The 21,837-nt window shown below is 36.0% G+C and overlaps 1 protein-coding gene across 1 annotated transcript in view; it reads right to left on the bottom strand.

Moving 5' to 3' along the window:
- Positions 1 to 21,837, bottom strand: part of GABRA2 (gamma-aminobutyric acid type A receptor subunit alpha2) — a 114,505-nt gene that overhangs the window by 64,192 nt on the left and 28,476 nt on the right. The gene's annotated exons all lie outside the window — the stretch shown is intronic.

Raw genomic sequence — 21,837 nt, 5'->3', positions numbered from 1 at the left:
CAGGAGAGAAAAAGGGGTCAAGTTCATGGCATGGTTAGAAACTACATGATATTTAAGAATACTGTTTTTTACTTTTTTTTCAACTCCCAGAACCAACAAAATAGCTATATTATTCAATTATTTCTTAAGTTCTTGCAACCCTAAGTGTAAAATGCCTATAAGTATTAAGATCTTCTTCCATAGAAATTATACCTGACTAGTGCATTCTGTTGTAAGCATATTTCTCAAAATTAATAGTTTCTTAGAACTTGTATGATCTGAACTAGTTCACAATACATTTTCCACAGTGCTGAAAATATAGTTAGTATGGTTACTGTTTGGTATAGTCTTGAATTTAATTCTTAAACTAAATATTTCAGATAGTATTTCATGATGGCAGAGATTTAGTCTGTAGATTGTAAATTAGTGTGTCTTCTCCATAAAGCACAAATGCAGATTGTTAATCATTAAAAATAAATATAATTCATATTAATATACAAAAGATTTATTATTTGGTGACATACAAAGAAAAGAAAATTACATGCATTAATCATAATGGATTACTTCCAAACAATCTTGCTTTTAAATATATTTAAGAATGCCTAAAATGCTGAGACTTAGAATTCATCTTAACTGGATTGAATTAGATTCTATAGTTATGTAACTTATTAACTGCAACACAATTAACTGGATTGCTTTAATGATTTTTTTCCTTTTTACTGGATTTATTGAGGTGACAGTGCTTAACAAAATTACACAAGTTTCAGGTGCACGATTCCACAACACATCTTCTGTACACTGCAATGTGACCACCCAACTCAAATTTTCTTCCAACACCATTTATCCCCTTATACCCTCCTCCTGTCCTCTCACCCTCCTCTCCTTACCAATCACCACACTGTTGATGTGTGCATGAGTCTTTTTTCTCTCTCTTTTTCCTTTCTACTCAATCTTTCCACCCCTCCCCACCCAACACCAATACCCCACCCAAGGCTGTCAGCCTGCTGTCTATGAGTTTATCTGTTTTTTGCTTGTTAGTTCATAAGGCAAATGGGGAGGGCAAGGGGAAGCTCAAAGGCAAGATTTTAAAAGAAAAGCCTTTTAACCCTGGCTGGGTGACTCAGCTGGTTGGAGCATCATCCTATGCACCAGAAGCTTGCAGGTTTGGTACTCAATCAGGGCACATATCTAGGTTATGGGTTTGATCCCCAGTCGGGGAATGTATAAGAGGCAACCTATCAATGTCTCTCTCTCTCTCTGTCTGTGTCTCTCTCTTGTCTGTCTCTCTCTTTCTCTGTCCCCCTTCCTCTTCCTCTAATATCAATAAATACATAACTTAGGGTAAGGATTAAAATAACCTTTAAATATTCTTGTGGAAAAATGCATCATTAATTTCTACCATCATGCACTGAATGTCTTATTTAATAACTGTCAAATCTTCAATTCTAGACAAACAATATCATGCAATATCTTTAATATTATATTAGGCATTAATTCATAACCATGAAAAAGAGAGTAAACTAAGTTTGTGATATTGTATCCCGTAACACAAAAATAAAAATAAAAAAGGATTTGAAATAACAGGGTAGACTTATTCAAGAGACTTTTCATGTAATAATATGCATAAGAAACCTATGAGACTGATTTTCTCCTATCATCCCAATGTGTGTGTATGCTTATGTAGAGAAAAGTAAGGAATTATGCCCAATCACCCACACTTAGAAGCCCAGCAATCTTGCTCCCGAGCCCACAGGGTAAACCAAAGCATTACACCACAGTCAATAATAAATTTGAAATAAAAGTATTTTCTAATTAACCTCATATTTTTACTCACCACAATACTCTGTTCCAAAACCATAGTTACAGTATTTCAAATAAATATAGTCATTCAACTTTATTATTTTTATATGTTATTCTATTGTAAAAACGGTATGAAATTTTATTATAAAACTGAGTTGAAGCATTAATATATTTATAAAGTTAATTCCCAGCTGCCACCTGCTCCTAAAACCTGCACAGGGTGGGTTTCATGGACATGCAGCTTTGCAATTGCAATGGGGGGCTTATGCTCAGAAGAGCCCTCTGCTCGGTTTAATGTTCTGTTTTTGCTGTTTTAAAACTCTCCATCATTTTCTGAATAAAAGATCCTTCATTTTCATCTTGGATGGGTCCTCACAAATTATGTAGCCAGGCCTGGATCTAAATCAAGAAAATGGAATCCAAGTTTGTTTTTTCCCTTTATTTGCACTAAATCAATCATACTATCACATTTACTCAATAAGCAATATAATACAATCTTAGTAATTATAGATATTGATTTAAAATGCTCCAGAGCACAGAAACTAAAATGTTATGGTCTTCTTCATCCAAATACGTAGAGGCAAATGAAATTATCCTCCTTAGTTTGGAAGAGTAAAGCTAAAAAAGAGAGATGACAAAATGTGTGAATATATTCATCCTTAAGGATATGAAAAATGCTCACTATAAGCCAAATGGACATTAAAGAGTAAGGGAGAGTATTATCAGTGCCCAGTGGCTGCAGGCTAAGAATCTAAAGAGTGAAAAATAAAATTACCATCAAAGCTCTAAGAAGTAAGAGCAAGCCCTAAAGAGGCAGAAGGTATATACGCAAAGAGTTACCTTAAGAATTGATTTCATGCTTTATTGAGTTCATAAACATAGCTAAAGAATATGTGCATTGAAAGAGATATTTTTCTGCTATGAAAGTTCAGAAAAAGAAAAATCAGCAAGGCACACACTGACCACAAATACCCAATAGGTACCTGAGATTGGAAAAAGGATTTTTGGTCATGAGACCGAAGATTTCCATTTAGATGGATGCCCTGAGTTATAAACAATAAGTACACATTAATGAAATATTTTAGTGTGATGATTACAAATATTTGAAACAACTAACACAACTTTCCAGAGTCCTGTATCTGAAGTGCACTCTTTGATTTGGTTTGTCATAAGAGAAAGGAAAGGAAAGGCAGGAGAGGTAGGGTAAGATTATTTGAATAGGTACAGGTAATTCTTTGATTTTGTGACACTGATAGTATCTTCTGGCTTTGTTTTCCCATGAGGATGTAGGACAGGATTGAGTTGTGTTACTAGTGCCTGTTACAATATTCTGCTTCATGTGACACATGTATGTCACAAGTAAACAAGTAACACTGATACTCTGGTGGCCATCCCAGTCTCTGCATCTTTGGTACCATGAGTTACCCAATCAAATCTCGATCACTTTAGTGGACACTATGCCCTGTCCTGCCTCAGGACTTTCACGTTGGCTTTTACTTCTTTCTTTCATCCTCAGTTAATTGCTGCTCTGCCTTTTCATCTCAATTTAAATGTTCTTTCATCAGAGCAGGGGTTCACTATCTCTCCTATAATAATGTAAGTCCTCTTCTCTTATTCTCTCTCTCTCTGACACTTTGTTTTTCCCTATAGGGCATTTTAGAACTTGCCGTTATTTTTATGCCTTAATATTTTTATTTGTTTTTTTTTTTTGTTTGTTTTATTTTGCTTTGTTTTGTCTTTTGTTTGGTCTGTCTGCCCAACTAGGATTTAATTTTCCTAGAGGACAGGGACTGTGTCATTTCTATTCTCTGTTATATCACCAGTGCTAGTACACCAGCCACATACTCGTCGTCGTCGGCAGCCATCCGTCTCGAGAGACGATGGTGTAGCTTCTTAAGAGTCTATCTGCACCGCCGAGAATGGTTGTGCAGTCTGACTCGGGAGTGACACGGTATCTGTCTCCTCCCGCGTTGAATCGACATCTTGCGATGACGCTGGAGTGTCCTCTCCAGTGAAGCTGAAGCTACAGAGCCTGGGCAGGGTGATATGGAGGGTCTGCTGTTGCCCATGCAGCAGACCCCCCCTCTCTTCGCAGCTGAAGGGTCCAAGGGAAAGACGGAGTCAATACAGCTTGGCTTCAGGTGCACTGCAGGAGTTGCCGGTGTTGACTACAACGTCAAACCGCCTTAGGGACTCCGGCTCCGGATTTTCTGTCGGGGTTTACTCCCTTAGCCTTTCCCCTGAAGAGGTATGCTGCAAGGCAGCAGAGGTTTTTTGGAATCAGAGTTTTCCTTCTCTGATGTGCCCTGACTGGAAGATCGAACCAGCGACACTTAGCTCGCAGGCCGACGCTCAATCCACTGAGCCAAACCAGCCAGGTCAGCCACATACTATGTGCTTTATATTTGAATAAACAAGCTGTTTCTAATTATTGTTCATGTAGAATATATAACTTTTCCCAAAACATTTCATCAACATAAAAAATGGCCATTAATAGCTGTGGAGAGTCATACAGAAAAGGCACTGTCATTTGCAAAGGCAGAGCCTAAAATCTCCATTGACAGAGGGAGATTGAAAGCCTAGGGAATAGGTTCCTAATGAAGAAACAAAGTCAGGCAAAGAGGGAGAAATGTATTTACAAAAATGCTGTCGGTGAAAACTGAAATTTAACTGCTGAACAGTTAGAGGCGTTTAACAGAAACATCCCATCCACCATGTGTCACTTCAGAGCAACTACTTACCAGCTACATTTTTGGCTTTAGAAACACCAACGGCATAATATACAAGAGTAAGATCTTCTCCAGAGATTTTTTTCAAAGGAAAAATGCCGTGAGTTAAATAATAGGTACTTTAATAGAAATAACAAATGCATGCTATAAACGTAGAAGAATGTGTGATCCTTAGGAACAATCATCAGATTCAGGATGGCCGCTAACTGGGGAGAGAGAAGTGAGAATAACCTGCCAAGAGGTACAAGGAGCTTCTCATGTATTTCTAACATTTTCATTCTTCTAAACTAACATTAATCAAACTTTCAGAAGTCTTAAGATTTGATAAACCTGGTCATGGAATAGATCTGTACTTTTCTGAATGTTTGAAATACTTCACAGAAAAAAATAAATGACCCTGAGGGAATATCCAGAGTGAATAGATATAAAATTTAATAATTTCAAGAAAGGTTTAAATTAATTCATAGAAATTGTTCTTCACTGGGTAATGCAACGTACCATATAAAATCAAACCTATTTTTAAAGACCTTTTGCAAATGGTTAAGGATGGCTCGTGAACACGGTTAACATGTGCAGAAGTGTGGCGTATTACTCTGTAAAGACAGAAGTTGCATTGAAAAAAATTCCTGAAAATTATGAGAATACTGTTTTCTCTATATATACAGCAGCTCAGCATTCACCAAAAACCTTTGATGATAAATAATGTTATGGCCAAGGCTATTGTACTAGAAATGTTATGTCACATTTGTAACAGTGGGAAAACTAAATCAGAGGAGAGTGAAAAAATGTAGCCAGTTTGAAAGATGTTGCAATAGTTAAGACCAAAGAAAAATAAGACACCGAGAATGCAAAAGTATAGAAATTAGGAGAGTAGGGTTTGTTTGCTTGTTTGTTTTCTACAGTGGTATTATTAAAAAAGATGCTGATGTAAGTCCCTTTGATTGACTACTAGAAAATCTTTAGAGCCTAGAAATGAGCAGTTGCATAAAACAAATGAAAGAGGACTAGAAAGTAAATGGATGGTGAATACATGAAAAGAACAAGTGAAAAATATTTTCTTTAAATGCTTGTCCAAAAATATGTGGATTAAGTCATAAATAGTTAAACTGTACTGGGTAATGTAATATACTAGCAATCAAACCTTCAAGCAAAAATTGCTAACATTTGGCATGAATAAAATCATGTTTTTATGTGCAGCATTTTGTGAATGATTGACATAAATCTGAAGTTACACAATAATGCTTGTTGTTTCCAGGGGTTCTTCATGAGTGGGCAAAGTTTTCAACACAAATGAACACAGAAGTGGACTTTCTGTTATCTCTTCACTGAGGTGTACCTTACCTATTTTGAGATGCAACCATTCCATGTCTCTCCCTGGCTCTAATGTGTTCATTTGCTTATAATGTTTAAGGTTTGCTCTCTATGTCTACAGTGTGGTAGACACAAGCCACAGATTTTAATTTTAATTTTAAATAATTAAAATTAAATAAAATTTAAAATTTAGTTTCTCAGTCACACTAGCCACATATTATCCACATATGACTTTGGCTACCATATTGGATAGCATAGTTGAACATTTTCATGATCACAGGAAGTTCTATAATTTAATACTAAGCTATCCTCCCACTGGAAGTTAAGCTCCACAAACATGTTTTCTTATTTTTCAGAAAAAGAAAACCGCAACACAGGACAACCCTTGACATTATGTATCTTCTTAAAATATTTTTGTTGAATAAGTGAATTCTCATTCTTGTTCACAGAGTCACTTAAAGTAGAAATGCCCTCTGTTATCATAATGGAGCTAGCACAGACTAGTAAAGAGAGATACCAGGGAAAAAATAAATAAATATAAAGTCACAGAAATGATACATTCTATGAAAGCATATAACAAAGGAATATTCCTTCTCCTGGAAGTACTTTCTTCACTTGACCTGTGAAGCACCACAATTTCTTGATTTTATTCTAATCTCACTGGTTGCTTCTGTGAATCCGTCACTGCTATACACCAAACCTGTTAATACTGGGATACCCCAACATTCATCTTTTTATTCTCTTTACTTGGTTCTTGATGGTTTGTTTCATGTAGTCATGGACTTTTTAATTTCCATTGACAGTCCAGAGCTTTCTTTGAAAATATGGACAACTATATCCCACCGTTTAGTTGACATCTCCACTTGGCTATCTCTTAATTTTTTCAAACTCATCATGTCCCAAACAAAATTTATTTTCCTTTCCAAAATCACATGTATTTGTAGCCTTCCCTATCATTTTTGTTGTTGTTCTAACCCGCTAGGCTACAAATCTTGGTTTCATCCAAAATGTCTTTCTTTTAAATAGTAAGTCTGGTTGCGTCTCAAAGATATCTATAACCCAACCACTTCTTATCTCCTTTTAAGGCTGTTTCTACTACTCTTATAGTTACCTTCATCTCTCTGTAAGAATACTGTTTCTACTCATTTACCCCTACAGTCCTTCTTTTATTTTTTATATAATCTGTCTTGAGGTATAATTCACATAATATAAAATAAATACTTTATGTGTCAATTCAGCATTATTTTTAGCATAGACTTGTACAATATCACTGCTCTCTAACCATAGAGCAATTTTTATCATCAGGAAAATACCCTGCACCCATTAGCACTTATTCCCTGTCCTCCCTCCTTCCAGGCTCTGGCAACTATAATTCAGTTTCTATTTCTAAGAACTTTCCTTTTCTATATATTTCATATAAATAGAATTCTTTCTCTGCCTAGTTTATAGAGAAGGGTTTTTTTAAATCATTAATTGGTGTTGGATTTTGTCAACTACTTCTTATGCATGTATGCAGAGCATCATGAAGTATTTTCCCTTTATTCTATTAATATGTCACTTTACATCAATTTAGTATCATGTGTTAGAGCAACTTTCCATGCCTGTGATAATCTCACTTGGCTTTGGTGCATAATTTTTTACATGTTGCTGGATTTGATATGCTAGTATTTTGTGGAACATTTGTGTGTCTGTATTCATAAGGGATATTGGCCTGCAGTTCTCTTTTCTTAAAATGTCTTTGTCTCAGTTTAGCATCAGTGTGATACTGGACTAATAGAATGAGCTGAGACATGTTCTCTTTTCTTCTATTTTTAGGAGATTTTGTGAAGGGTTGGTGTTAATTCTCCTTTAAATGTTAGACAAAATTCATCAGTGGAGCCATATGGACCTGGAACTTGCTCTGTGGGAAGTTGTTTTGTTACTAATTCAATCGCTTTCCTTGTACAAGTCTATTTAGGTTTGCAATTTCTTTTTGAGTTAGTTTTAGTGTTTTTCATTTTCCTAGGAATTTGTGCATTTCATCTAGGGTATTTTATTTGTTGCCGTACAAATGCAACACAAATGTGTTCCCTTACAGAATTTCTGTAATATTTCCCTTCGAGATTCTCTGCCTGAGGGCTTTCTCTGACTGTGCAGGGGAGGCCAGAGTGCAGAGAAGTTCATGCTCATGAGAAAAACCACCAACCAATGGCTGATGGGAGTGGGGGAGAATAAAACTCAGGTTTCTCTCCACCTCCACAGAGACAGCTCTACACTGCGTTTCACATTTCCCAGAGATCTTCAGTGGAATTGAACCTCAGCTGTCTTCGCCAGCAACCTGCTCCTTAGTGTGCACTCCTCTGGCTCCCTTCCCTCCCTTGTGTCACTTTCCACACCCTCTGCTAGTTCTTCTTAGTATCACTTTGAAAATAGTCCATACCTTAGAGTCTCCTTCTGAGGGAAACCATACTAAAAACATCATTCACTTATTCTAAGAAGGAAAATTGATCATAGTTAAACACGTGTATTCACTGGCACTAACCACACAAGCAATATGCTATACTGTCTTCACCCCTGTTATTTAGATATTAACAATAATGTTAATAAGGACATAAACTTACAATACAAAGAGTAAAATCAAACTGTAGATAATACCCCTTCAAGGAGTCCAGGATACTAATAATTTTGCCCATCACGTATCATAAATATGATGTCATACACATATTTTAAGGAAAGCTCGTCATTTCTGTGTTTTGCTTTAGTCTGTACAGCAATACCAGTTTGCTTCCTGAGATGATCCCTATATACCTACATGTGCCATTGGTCATCAGTCAATTTCACTGAAGTCAAAAATACTTATTAAGTGACTTTTGGGTACATGACACTTTGTGTTCCCTGCTAAAAGTTGAAAACTTTGAATCTGATAATATATTTGCCACCATCTTTTCACATAGGCACCACTGCACCTTACACAGTATCTTCCTCCTAGGAGACACTTCAATGCATTGTCCATGAAAGCAGGGGAAGTTAAGAACAATAATAAAACCATTATGTATTATGTTTGGATGCAATCACTTCCCCTGGTATATAAGTTCTAAATGTTGGTCTTTGATTTGAAACTATGAAATATCAACATATGCTAAATATATAAAATTTTCCCTCAGCATAAGATTCCTAGGGCTTTTTAAATTTTACATCTGTATAAGTTGTTTGTTCTTATAGTTCCCCTGTTCACTTTGATTTTTTCCTACTAATGAAAACACATTGATTTAAAAAGTACTGTATAGCCTATTTGGAAACCCTGATCAAGATGCCTGCATGCTATGGACAGGATATCAAAAGTCCTTAAAGGAGAAACTAAACACCCACCACCACCATTATGGAGTCACTGCGATGGGTTACAAATAAATTTGACTTTGAAATCGCCCAATAGGCGTTGGGACTGTGCTGGCCCCTAGAACCATCAGCAGGTTGAAGACTTGAAGTACCATCTCTCTCTTTGAAACGTGTTCCTTCAATACCTAACGATCCCGCTTAGCGGGTGAGGGAGCTGAGCACACAACGCTCTCCCCAAAGCACTAGTAAAGGAAACCAACGTGGAGAGGGAAGGGGAGACTGAGTGCACATTGAGTCCCATCGGTTTAGGGGACCATTTGGTTCAATTAACAAATAGCTACTAAGGGCTTATTAAGTACCGTCCAGAGACATTCTCAGGCTGACAGACAAGGGAGACAATGTTTCCAAAGGGAAACTGTATGCAGTAGCAGAAGCAATTTATGTTCCTCAAGGTAATGTTTCATTAAGCGATGGCTACATTCTCAGTCTGGGACTCTCATAAGGGAAAGAGTAAAGATGTTCTCGGCTCTAGTCACTTGTTAGGAGATTCTCATGACCCAACTCCATTTCAAGTTGTTAAAAAAGTCATCCCGATCACATTTGTCAGAAAACTAAGAGTCCAAAGTTCAGTCTGGGCACAGGCTGTTGCAGAGGTAGTATTCTTGGGTTAATAACTCGTAGCGTACTAGTCACTAGCTGGAAATCCTATGCTGTTCTCCAAGTACTAATAAAAACTTGCTTAACAACTAAGTCATAAGAAATTAAAAATAAAAAATATGCTGATATAAATTTACATTTTGCTCCCAAAACACATATTAATGAGAAAGTATTCTTATTACCAATATATAATAAAAATAAACTTTTATATTTAAGGGAACTTATTTTATAAACCAATATAAACTGAGGATTCTTCATGCACTAAAATTGTAATTCATATATAATTCATATATATTACTAATATTGTATTCATTACAGTATATGTAAGCATACTAATAGGCTTTTTCTTTTATGAACTTTTCACTATCCCCATAGAATATTGCTGTTGAAATAGTATTTCTGTCTACCTTGCAAGATATTTTTTTTTACTATTTCATAGAAGAAAATTATTTAAGTGTAATAAAAATATTAACATTAAATATGCAACCCAAACAATTTCAAAAACTCATATAGGCCACGGCTTTCAATCATTCAAAATGTCTAGACTTGCCTTCTCTATTTCTAGTCTTGGTGAAAGAAACCATTATCATTTCAGTTGTCAAAATTTTACTCTCAATCTGAACTTCTTACTCATATTCTAGATTTTATTTTTTCACTGGTTTCTGTTGCTTAATTTTCCTACATCTTTCTTGAATTTCCCTTTCCACCCCATCCTCACTAACAATGACCTTTAAAATGGCTTCTATTAGTCTTTCTGCTTCTAGTTCTGTCAACTCCTACCTGCCTTCCTTAATACTGCTAAAGTGTTCCTTCCTAAATACAAATGGCATCACATCTTTTCTCTGAATAAAATTTTCTCAGTGATGCTCCTTTGCTTATAGATCAAGTTCAAAGGTCATAGCATGGCATATAAAACCCTTCATGACACTCTTTGTGTTTCTTTCCCAGTGTTGTTTCATGACGTGCACCTTAGCCACACCATTCTCCTTCACCTTTTCTGGCTTTGCAGTTGCCTTTTTCTCTATATCAAATGTCTTCTAGTTTAATCATTGCTCTTAAAAAAATAATCTCAAATAACACTTTTTCTGTGAAGTTGCCCTTATAATCCCTGGGGTGTTAAATTAGTCTTTCTGTTGGTTATACGAATTTTTACTTCTTCAAATAAAATAATCAATCACATCGTAACTTTCAGTGCATAAGAAGTTATTAAATGATGGTATGTTCTCCTGCTCAATTCACCACACAGCAAACAGTTCCGAGCAATTTGCTCCATGTGAGTAACACAGAATAAAATAAATAATTATAGAATGATACACAGCAGCATCCTAAAAACAGTTTATCATTCATTATCTATCATGTAGTTTATATTTTCTTCAGAAATGTGGCTTTTAAGTAGACAATTCATTTTTGAATTCTTTTTGTTCAACTCTAAATGGATAGCAGCTTCTGATCAAGGATAAGGCCACCAATCCTGTCACACTTAAATATGAAATAAATCAAAATATTTACCTTTATACCTATGAATAACTTGAACTAAATTTGGCAAATTATGATGATGAGAAATTACTGAATTAACAATCATATATGGAAACAATTTTAAGGCAAGATTTTAGATTTTGGTGCTAAAAACATAAGATCATCTGATTTTATTTTAAGTATCAAGTTTAGTTCTCACATTCAACAACCCAACATTTTCGTCTACAGCATTCCAAGATTAGAGACACTGAGAGTCTTGCTGGCAATATTACAAATGCTTGCTATCTTTCCCTGAATCTCCTGGATCAGTCTCAAAAAGAAACTACTTATAACATGGAGCTTATTGATATTCTAATTTGATGATAGTATCACTTTCTTCCTAAAAATAAATTTAGCTTAAAGTAGCATAAAAGGAAAAAAGAACTCTCCTAAAGTAATTAACTTTATCACCCATCACTGGATGCTATTTCCTGAGGGTACGTGCATTGAAAAATGTTATGATTACTCTACACCTAACATGCAATTAGGAAATTTTAGAAACTTATGTAGCAACCTTTAAGTACTCACCCTGTCTGCTGAATTCCTATTATGTGATAATAAAAGGAACTTACCACCTATTAAGCTTATACTCTATGCCTCCAGTAGGTTAAATTTATATAGATATATGATCCAAATTTATTTTCATGATCATTCTATGAACTGTGTATAATTATATTCATTTTATTCCTCATTCAAATTCAATAGCTAATAAAACATAGAGTTGCATTGAAATATTTCTCTCTGGCTTAAAATCTCATGCTCATATCTATTCCAATAATAAAATGCCATTCAAAAACACAAACAACGCAATGGATTTTTCATTTAGTTTAAGACTGTTTGGTATCTTGAGAAGTGCCAGTATAATCAAGCCATATAGGTTTATTATACACCTGTCATATGTCAGCCTCAAGTTATATATTTGGGGTGGTAAAATAATATATAGTAATTCTAAAGAAACCTACATTTCAGTTAATTGATCACTGCTAGTTTTGCAAACCATAAGGTCATTTAAATTTTAGGATAAAATTTATATGTTTGTGTATATGACACATATATACATACATACATACATATACACAATATATAGTGAATAATTATAATAAATACATATATGCTAAGGTGATGTATATATAAATATGTATGCATATGTGTGTGTATGTATACACATACCAATATACAAATTTTGGTGTTGAACGGTCCTATATTTAAACCAAAAGACATATTTATCTAACTTAAATGTGGAACTTCAGAAGAGGGCTACATGTAAAATAACACTGAGAAGTTGATAAATAAATTTTCTTTCTTTCCTTCTTCCTTGCTCTTTTTCCTTTTTCAAAATAAAAACATATTGAGTGTTACACTAAATAATACACTTAGATAAACGACAACATAATAAGTGAGCATCATGTCTCAGAGGAAAAAAACAAGTAAATATATTACTGTCCATGAAGTATGTGTAAGTGGTCAAAAGAATTTAAGAACACTCCGGTGCGGTGTAAGGAGGTGGGGAGGAGGTGGTGGTAAGGAGAGAGGTGGCACTGAGCTCCAGGCTGGGGAGCCAGAGAAAGGCTGGCCAAGCTGTCTTTTTTTTTTTTTTTTAATTGTTTTTCAATTACAGTTGTCCCATTTTTCCCCCATCGTTCCCCCCCACCCAACCCACCCCTTCTCCCTCAGTCATATCTGCCCCGTTGTCCATGTCCATGAGTCATTTATACACGTTCTTTGACTAATCCCTTCCCTTAGTTATTCCCCTTCTCTCCCTCCCCCTTGATAACTATTACTCTGTTCCTTGTTCAATTTAGTTCATTTGTTTGTATTGTTCCTTAGTCTTCTGCATTAGGTGATATCATATGGCATTTGTCTTTCATTGCCTGGCTTATTTCACTAAGCATAATTCTCTCTAGTTCCATTCATGTTGTCACAAGTGGCAGGAGTTCCTTCTTTCTTTCTTCCTTCCGCATAGTACTTCAAGCTGTCTTTATATTGGTTATGCATGCTTCCTTTTATTTCCTTTTCCCTTACTCTCAGAACCTTTCCCTTCTATCACTTTAGCTCAATCTATCCCATGGCCTCATAGTCGCCAATTATGGATAATTTTGATGAATACTTGTGATAGGCCCCTTTGAAGTAATTTTAAGAGATCTAGATTATTACTCAGGAGAAAACTCTAAGGAAGTAGATTACAGTATCAGGCTTGGACCTCAAAGTGAATTCAAAAACTGGTAGTAGAAGAAACTTTAACAGAGATGTTTCATTGGACACAGGAGAGAGATAAAAGAATAAAAAAAGATAACTATGAAATTAAAACGATGGAAGAATCTCTGGTGGTGTTTCAAAATTGTTTTGGATGCTACACTTAGATCTGGTCAAGAAATGATTATTTAAATTTAATCCAAATTCTCAAACTTAGCATTCTTATGATTCACATTATTTTACTTTGTTTTAAATGGGTCTCTGAATCCCAATTATGCCTTTATAATTTTCAAAACAATAACTTTATTTTAGAAAAATTTTACTAAAAAATTAAAGGTGCAATATTTTTTTACAATTAAAATTTTAAAGACAGACTATTTGAAAAGACATAATGTATAGGTAATAACACTCAAAATCTACACATAAAAAACTGACTTTTCAAGGATAATGATTAGCAAGCATATTTGAAAAAAAAAAAACTAGATTTGCTACTTCTTAGTCTATAGCATACTCTTAATTTCTCAGCTCTGATAATTTTTCTTACAGAAAATATTTAATATAAATATTTAAGTTGTTTTCTTCCTTTGTGATTTGCATTAAAATGTTATCCTGTTTCCTTTTTTGCTCTGATATACTTTTTATGAACAATTTACTTTTCCCCTGTCCTAAATTCAGTTTCCAGCAGTTCTTCCTATATAAGTATTTGTTATATAAACCTGTAAGTTGATACATTTGGAGTTTTATCAGATAATGATTCCCATTTGTCCACCCTTACTTGTTCCTGACATTCCTGGTAATCTTTGAAGCTGCTGGTTTAGCTCTCCAGACAGTTTTAAAAGGCAGCTGTGGTACAACCTCAGCTAATACATCAAAGAGATTCACCCCACGTTTCCTCCACTCAGCTCAGAGTGTGGGACTCAGCCTTCTCCTGTAAGGGCAGAGAACCACTGATAAACGAGACGCTACACCTCGTGCAATAAAAACACATCCAGTTCATAGTCACAGGGATAGTTACAGCTAAATCAAGGTATTTCATTTATGCCCTGATACTCATCTCCCACAGCTCTGCTGTTTGGACCTAATGCAAGAGTTCTGAACTTTATTTACAACTGTTGTGACTTGACCTTTTGCTTATATTTGTGACTCACTAATTATAATGGGGGAAAAAAAACCACAGGAATAGTAAGTTTCATAATTTATTTTTCCTTCAGTTCTTCCAGAAATGTTTGCTTTTCTTTCTTCTCAGTGTGAAAGTTTTTATATATACCATCTGTAAATGTTCACAAGAATATAAATCCTATACAGAAATGAACCATGTCACTTTCAGAAAGCACTGTGGCTGTTCCCCATAGTTCCTAGGAATATATCATCACATAAAGAGGAGAACTGAGATCCCCAGAAAGCAGAAATTTTAGACCAACTTTTCAGGACTTAAGTCAGGTAATTTCATTCATTGCCATTTTTATTGACTGCACAATACTGTCTCAATGTGGCCACAGAGCAGTGAAGCCAGAACAGCTGGAGCAAAGTGCCTGGATCATTTGATGGTGGATAAATAGGAAGGGCTGGACCTAGGTCAAATGGTAAAGTAAAAAAAAAAAATTTCTGGAAAACATTATTATCTTTTGATGCTGTACTGTTCTCTCTGAGCAGTAGAGTTGTCCCCATACCTACAAAGATTCAACCATCATTTATTCAGAACCAACTCTCTGCATATCACTTTCTTAGTGCTGTAAAAGATACAAAAAAAGTACATGTGAGTTCCCTGTTCTTTTTCTAAGTGTATAAAACAAGAGGCTAAAAATTGTAAAATAATAATCGTTACATTTATTATAATCCTTGCTGATTCTTAGGCCAAAACCTTGTAATTATCCTTGACTTTCCTCTTTCCCAGCCTCATCCATTGCAACAGAATATCTGTAGGCTCTCTCATCACAACGTACCCCAAATCACACCACCTGTAAAGATCTCTACCTCTACTACGCTGGTCCCAGCTGACACATAAATAATTGATCTCCTGGTTTCCATCTTTACCCTTGGAGAGTCTACTGTCACCACAGCACAAAGAGCGAGTATTATAAAACATAAGAAAATGAAATCATGCCATGCCTCTGCCCAGAACTCTAAAATAATTCCCTGTCTCCATCACAGTAAAATCCAGAGCTGACAGAGTGGCCAACAATGCCCCAAGTGATGTGAGCTCTCCTAGCCATTCCATATCTAACATCATCCCTACTAACTTCCCCCTCCGTGGTCCTGGCCTCCTTGCTCCAGGCACACTCTCACCTTAAAGCCTTTGAATCGGCAGCATCCTTCTCCGACCTAGATGCTCTTTTCCCAGACATCCGTGTAGATAACTCCTTCATCCTTCTTTAAATCCTCAGGGAAATGTCAATATCTCAATGAGGCCAATACTGACAACTCTATATTAACTGGAAAATGATCATCTTACTCCCAGTTTCCCCACTACTTATTTCTCCTCTCTACTTTTATTTATTTTTCCTTTTTTCCATGACATTCACTAGTTACTTTCACACTATATCATGCACTAATTTAGTGTGTTTATTTATTTCTGCTTCATTCACTAAGATGTAAACCTAGAAGCAGATATCTGTTTTGTTCACTGATATATTCCAATAGATTAGAACAATTGTTGACACATACTTGGTGTTCCGTAAATACTTACTAAATAAATGAATAAACTTATGAAAGAATGAATAAAAATAGCCGACGCATACTACATGCCAGTGCTTCACTAAGTATTCTGCATACGTGATCTTATCTCCTCTCATAAAACCCTGGGAGCTAGGTATTACTACTCCTATTGGCAAATATAGAAACTGACATTTAGAAAAATGTATTACTTGTCTGAGGTTACATAGCAGGTAAGTGGCAGAGCCAAGATGGAAACTCATGCTCAACTCTAAGACTTGGGATGTTGGTCACTGTGACATGCTGAAAGTAATGACTTCCACCAAGTTTCACTACACAGTTCTGCATAGTCATAAATTCTACAATGTGTAGGAAAGAATTGAAGCTTTGTGAACAGGGAAGCAGAAAAATAATTGACAGGATATATATCACTCCAGAGTCTAATCATAATTTAGAAAAATTTTCAAAACAAGAAACTGGTTCATATTTCTATAGAAAAAGGAAAAAAAAATCCACAGAGAACATGAGTAAATTTTTATTTGTTATTCCTTTAATTTATTTCATCATATTCTGGGAGTTACTCCTAAATTTCTCTAACATTTGACATCTGTTCCTGAATCTTAGATTAATGCAAGACCCAAAAGATTTGGTAAATTCAGTATTTTAAAATCAGCTAAGTAATTGAAAAACATTCAAACTGCTGATTTGGACTCATGTAAACCAATTAACCAGCCCAAACTGATCTTCAGCTGTTCTCATTGGCTCTATTTGAATTCAGCTATGGTCTCAAGAATGAAATCATGGTGCCCCACCTTGACAAAATGTGAGAACCTTTAAACTTCCCTCACTCATGGGACCAGTGTATACACTTGTGCATATTACCTTATTTCAAATTTCAGTTTATCATCCACTTTTGCCCCATCTATGTCAGTGAAACTCTAGATTTTAAAATTCTTTGGGAGGAAGGGGTGTCTAGATATAAATATACACACTAACTCACTTCATACAAACCTTACAGGCAGCCATGAACTGAATAGGCTTTTAATATGCACATCCTGATCAAAATATCTGTCTACTCTCTCCTGTCCAAGAAACCCTCCACCCACATCAATACTTCACTTTCTTTTTCATTTATCTGTGAGTCATATCAGTACTGGAAATTTATATTAAATGCCTCAATCCCTATTTCTTGCTATTTTTGCCACTATTTTATTAACCTAAATACTCCTTAAAACAACAATTGTTTACTTCTTAGTACATGGAAGAATGTATAAAGCAGTCAATAGAATCCTGGCATTTCAATTCACTAAACAATATTTTTTTTAGGATTAAACATCTATCACGCTTTAAAAGCACTTCAACAGATTGTCTAAATAGTGCCTTAAACAGCAGTTGTCCCTTCCTTTACAAGCACAGTGAAGAGATAATATATCCTTTGGGGTCAGGCTATGCTCAATTTCCCCCCCAGTAGACCCTTTAACTACAAATAACTTTTCTTAAATGGAATTCTCAATTTTCTTTTTAAGTCAAAATTATTATTAAATTAAAGAAAAAAAAAGAGAAGAATTTGTACATGTACAACTCATTTACTTCAGCAATTCCTGCAGGGTAGCTTATTTAATAGGTAAGATTCCTGATTCTGCCCCCTGCCAAAGATCCCCCTCCTGACTTAAATAAGTCAGATCGATGCTAAGCACAGCACTACCAGAGCACTACTGGAAGAAAATATAGTCTAATATGCTATGGGTTTTATGCTTTGTTTTTCATTTATTTATAATTTTCTGCATTACCTTAAAATACGACTACATCAATTAGTATGCCAGTTCAATAATAAAATTCTTTCTGGCTCTAAATGCATTCTTCATCAGTTTATTAGGCCATTTAGAAATAATTGTGGTTACAACAACTTTGTTTACATTTCTGTGCATTAGTTTCATAATGGCGTTGATGTATTGCCTATTTCAAGAGTCATGAGTACTCATCTCCGTCATCCCGAAACCTGCTGAAATGTCACATTTCTTGCTTCACATAAGGTGCCAACTTCACATCCCTGTGAATTGTTATTTGGATCATGATACACAGTGATCCTGCCCATAGACATCAGCATGAAAGAATACCACTTCCTTTCAACTTCACCCTTTAAACTTCTAAAATCAATCTTTTTCAACTACTGCTCTACTGTGCTTTTCAGAAAACTTAATCAATGCTAAAATTTTCTGAAAATCAAAATTAGCTTTCTTTTGCTCTGCTTGCAATTTCTCACCCAAAACTTCTCATTTTATCTTCCCATCCAGTCCCTCCTTATGGATTTGCCAAGTCAATCTACTTTTTGATTTTCTAATTTTTTTAAAGTATATTTAATTGATTATACTATTACAGTTGTCTCAATTTTTCTCCCTTTGCTCTCCTCCACCCAATATCCCCTTTCCCCCCAGGAAACCCCCACCCCCTTAGTTCATGTTCATGGGTCATACATGACCTGCCTTGGTTTCTTCAATTCCTATACTACTCTTAAGATCCCCATGTCTATTTTGTACCTACTAATTATGCTTCTTAATCCCTGTACCCTTACCCCATCCACTCCCACCCCCCACTGATAACCCTCCAAATGGTCTCTATATCTATGATTCTGTTCCTGTTCTGGTTGTTTGCTTAGTATATTTATGTTTTTGTTTTTATTTTTTAGATTCAGTTGTTGATAGTTATGAGTTTGTTGTCATTTTAATGTTCATAGATTTGATCTTCTTCTTTTTCTTAAATAAATCCCTTTAACATTTCATATAATAAGGGCTTGGTGATGATGAACTCCTTTGGCTTTACCTTGTCCGGGAACCACTTTATCTGCCCTTCAATTCTGAATGATAGCTTTGCCGGATAAAGTAATCTTTGTTGTAGGTCCTTGCATTTCATCACTTTGAGTATTTCTTGCCTATAAAGTTTCTTTTGAGAAATCAACTGATAGTCTATGGGAACTCCTTTGTAGGTAACTCTCTTTTTTTCTCTTACTGCTTTTAAGATTCTCTCTTTATCTTTAACATTTGGCATTTTAATTATGATATGTCTTGGTGTGGTCCTCTTTGTGTCCAACTTGTTTGGACTCTCTGTGCTTCCTGGACTTGTATGTCTATTTCCTTCACCAAATTAGGAAAGTATTCTTTCATTGTTTTTTTTCAAATAAGTTTTCAATTTCTTGCTCTTCCTCTTCCCCTTCTGGCATCCTTATGATTCAGATGTTGGCCCTTTGGGAGATGTCCCAGAGTCTACCTATATTCTCATTTTTCTTTTTGAATTCTTGTTTCTTTATTCTGTTCTGGTTAACTGGTTTATTTCTTCCCTATGTTCCAAATCCTTTATTTGAACCCCAGTTTCCTTCCCTTCACTGTTGGTTCCCTGTGGATTTTTTAAATTTCATTAGTGTAGCCTTCATTTCTTCCCTTTTGCTTTTGTCATCTTCAATGAGCTCTCTGAGCAATCTGATCACCAGTGTTTTGAACCCTGCATCTGGTAGGTTGACTTTCATGATATCTCTCATTCAACAACCTGTTTGCTGCAGCCTATTTACATCTATGTCCAGGCAGAATACTTATCTGCAATTATCTAGAGGGTATGGCAAACTCCCAGAGCAGAAAGCAGCCATTATTTTTCAGCTTCTTAAATTTATAGTATCTAACAGCTTTCTCCCTTGATATTTATCAAGCAATTACAGGGCATGAGGCAGCAGTATCAGAATAAGTATGCCTTTGAGGAATCTAGAGTCTGCATATCAAAATCACTTCTGAGAGTCACATGAACCCTGAATCTGCAGAAACTGTCTCAGGACAATCGAGAACAAATCGAACAGCTTCATAATTAGCATACTCTATTTTCCCAGGAAGGAATAAGGAACAAGACATAATTGCAACCCTGTGGAGGTCTGACCTACTGTTAGGGGAACCCTTATTCCCATTCCTCACATTGTCATGTACCTTTCCTTCTTTAGGGCGAACAACATTGAAATAACACTTCCAGCTCCATTCTCTACTCATTCACACTTCCCCTGAGAAAGAAGTAACTTTTATGGCAATAAAATTAGAAGGAAAAACTGAACATGCTCAGTTCTGCCACTTTCTTTGATGCAGGGTCTATCTGGCCACAGAAGAGCTGTGTCTTCTTTTCTTCTTGTTTCCTGAGACAGTCACACAATGCAATATAGGTAACTAGACACAGATCCGAGAGTGTCCATTTCTGGCTACACTATCCAGCTTCTACACATATAAAGAGTTACCAAGAGTATGTGTGTTCATCTGCAAGCCCAGATAGACCCTGGCATGAAGAATTATGAAGCCTGACTATAACTACACATCCTAGCCACATTATCTTTGTCAATAATAAAGCTGATATTTGGATTTCCATATGCATGCTTTATTTGAGTAGAGATTTAAAGAGGAGAATAAAGGGGTATTGTTACTGGCTTCATATACCATCAACACCTAGAGAGAAACAATTATGCATGCTTTTCATCCAAAGAGGTAAATTCTCACTTGATTGGAATGCATGGAACATGAAGATCACAATTTGAATCTGATTTCTGTCACTATCTATGTAATATTAGGCAAGTTATTTAACTTCTTGGTTCCTTAGTTTCCTCAACTGTGCATTCCACTAATATTTAATGGGCACATACTATGTGCTGGGCACTGTCACAGGGTCTGAGAATACACAAAAACAAACTGATTAAAACGTCTGCTTTCACAGACCTTTCATTCTGTAAAATTGAAATAGTTTTACAACATAAGGTCAGTATGAGGATTAAATGAGTTAGTATACAGGTTGCACTTACAGTGGTTCCTGGAGCATAGTCGTCGTCGTCGTCGTCGTCGGCAGCCGTCCGTCTCGAGAGACGATGGTGTAGCTTCTTAAGAGTCTATCTGCACCGCCGAGAATGGCTGTGCAGTCTGACTCGGGAGTGACACGGTATCTGTCTCCTCCCGTGTTGAATCGACATCTTGCTATGACGCTGGAGTGTCCTCTCCAGTGAAGCTGAAGCTACAGAGCCTGGGCAGGGTGATATGGAGGGTCTGCTGTTGCCCATGCAGCAGACCCCCCCTCTCTTCACAGCTGAAGGATCCAAGGGAAAGACGGAGTCAATACAGCTTGGCTTCAGGTGCGCCGCAGGAGTTGCCGGTGTTGACAACAACGTCAAACCGCCTTAGGGACTCCGGCTCCGGATTTTCTGTCGGGGTTTACTCCCTTAGCCTTTCCCCTGAAGAGGTATGCCGCAAGGCAGCGGAGGTTTTTTGGAGTCAGAGTTTTCCTTCTCTGATGTGCCCTGACTGGAAGATCGAACCAGCGACACTTAGCTCGCAGGCCGACGCTCAATCCACTGAGCCAAACCAGCATAGTAAGCTCTCAATAACTGATGATAATAATTATAATGACCTTTGCTTCATTTGCAGAAGCAATGCCAGCTCCAGCTGAATAATTCTTGCTATTAAAGAAGTTTTTCTTTCTCTGTGATTGTCTCTGAGCTTTCAGGTATCCCATAATGAAATTATGATTCTCAGGTGAAATATTTTATAACTTCTGATATCTAAACCCCACTCTCAAACCCTACATTCAGGTCCTTAGAGGATACTTTTATTTAAATATTAAGTTGTGTCAGGAGGAATTATTTTCTGACTTTGAAAGTACAGGACTTTCAATTTGT

The sequence above is a fragment of the Furipterus horrens genome, unplaced genomic scaffold (assembly GCF_987537825.1).
Source record: "Furipterus horrens unplaced genomic scaffold, mFurHor1.1.pri manual_scaffold_2, whole genome shotgun sequence".
NCBI lineage: Eukaryota > Metazoa > Chordata > Mammalia > Chiroptera > Furipteridae > Furipterus > Furipterus horrens.
The sequence above is the reverse complement of the archived record's forward strand: the minus strand, read 5'-3'. Positions and strand labels throughout refer to the sequence as shown.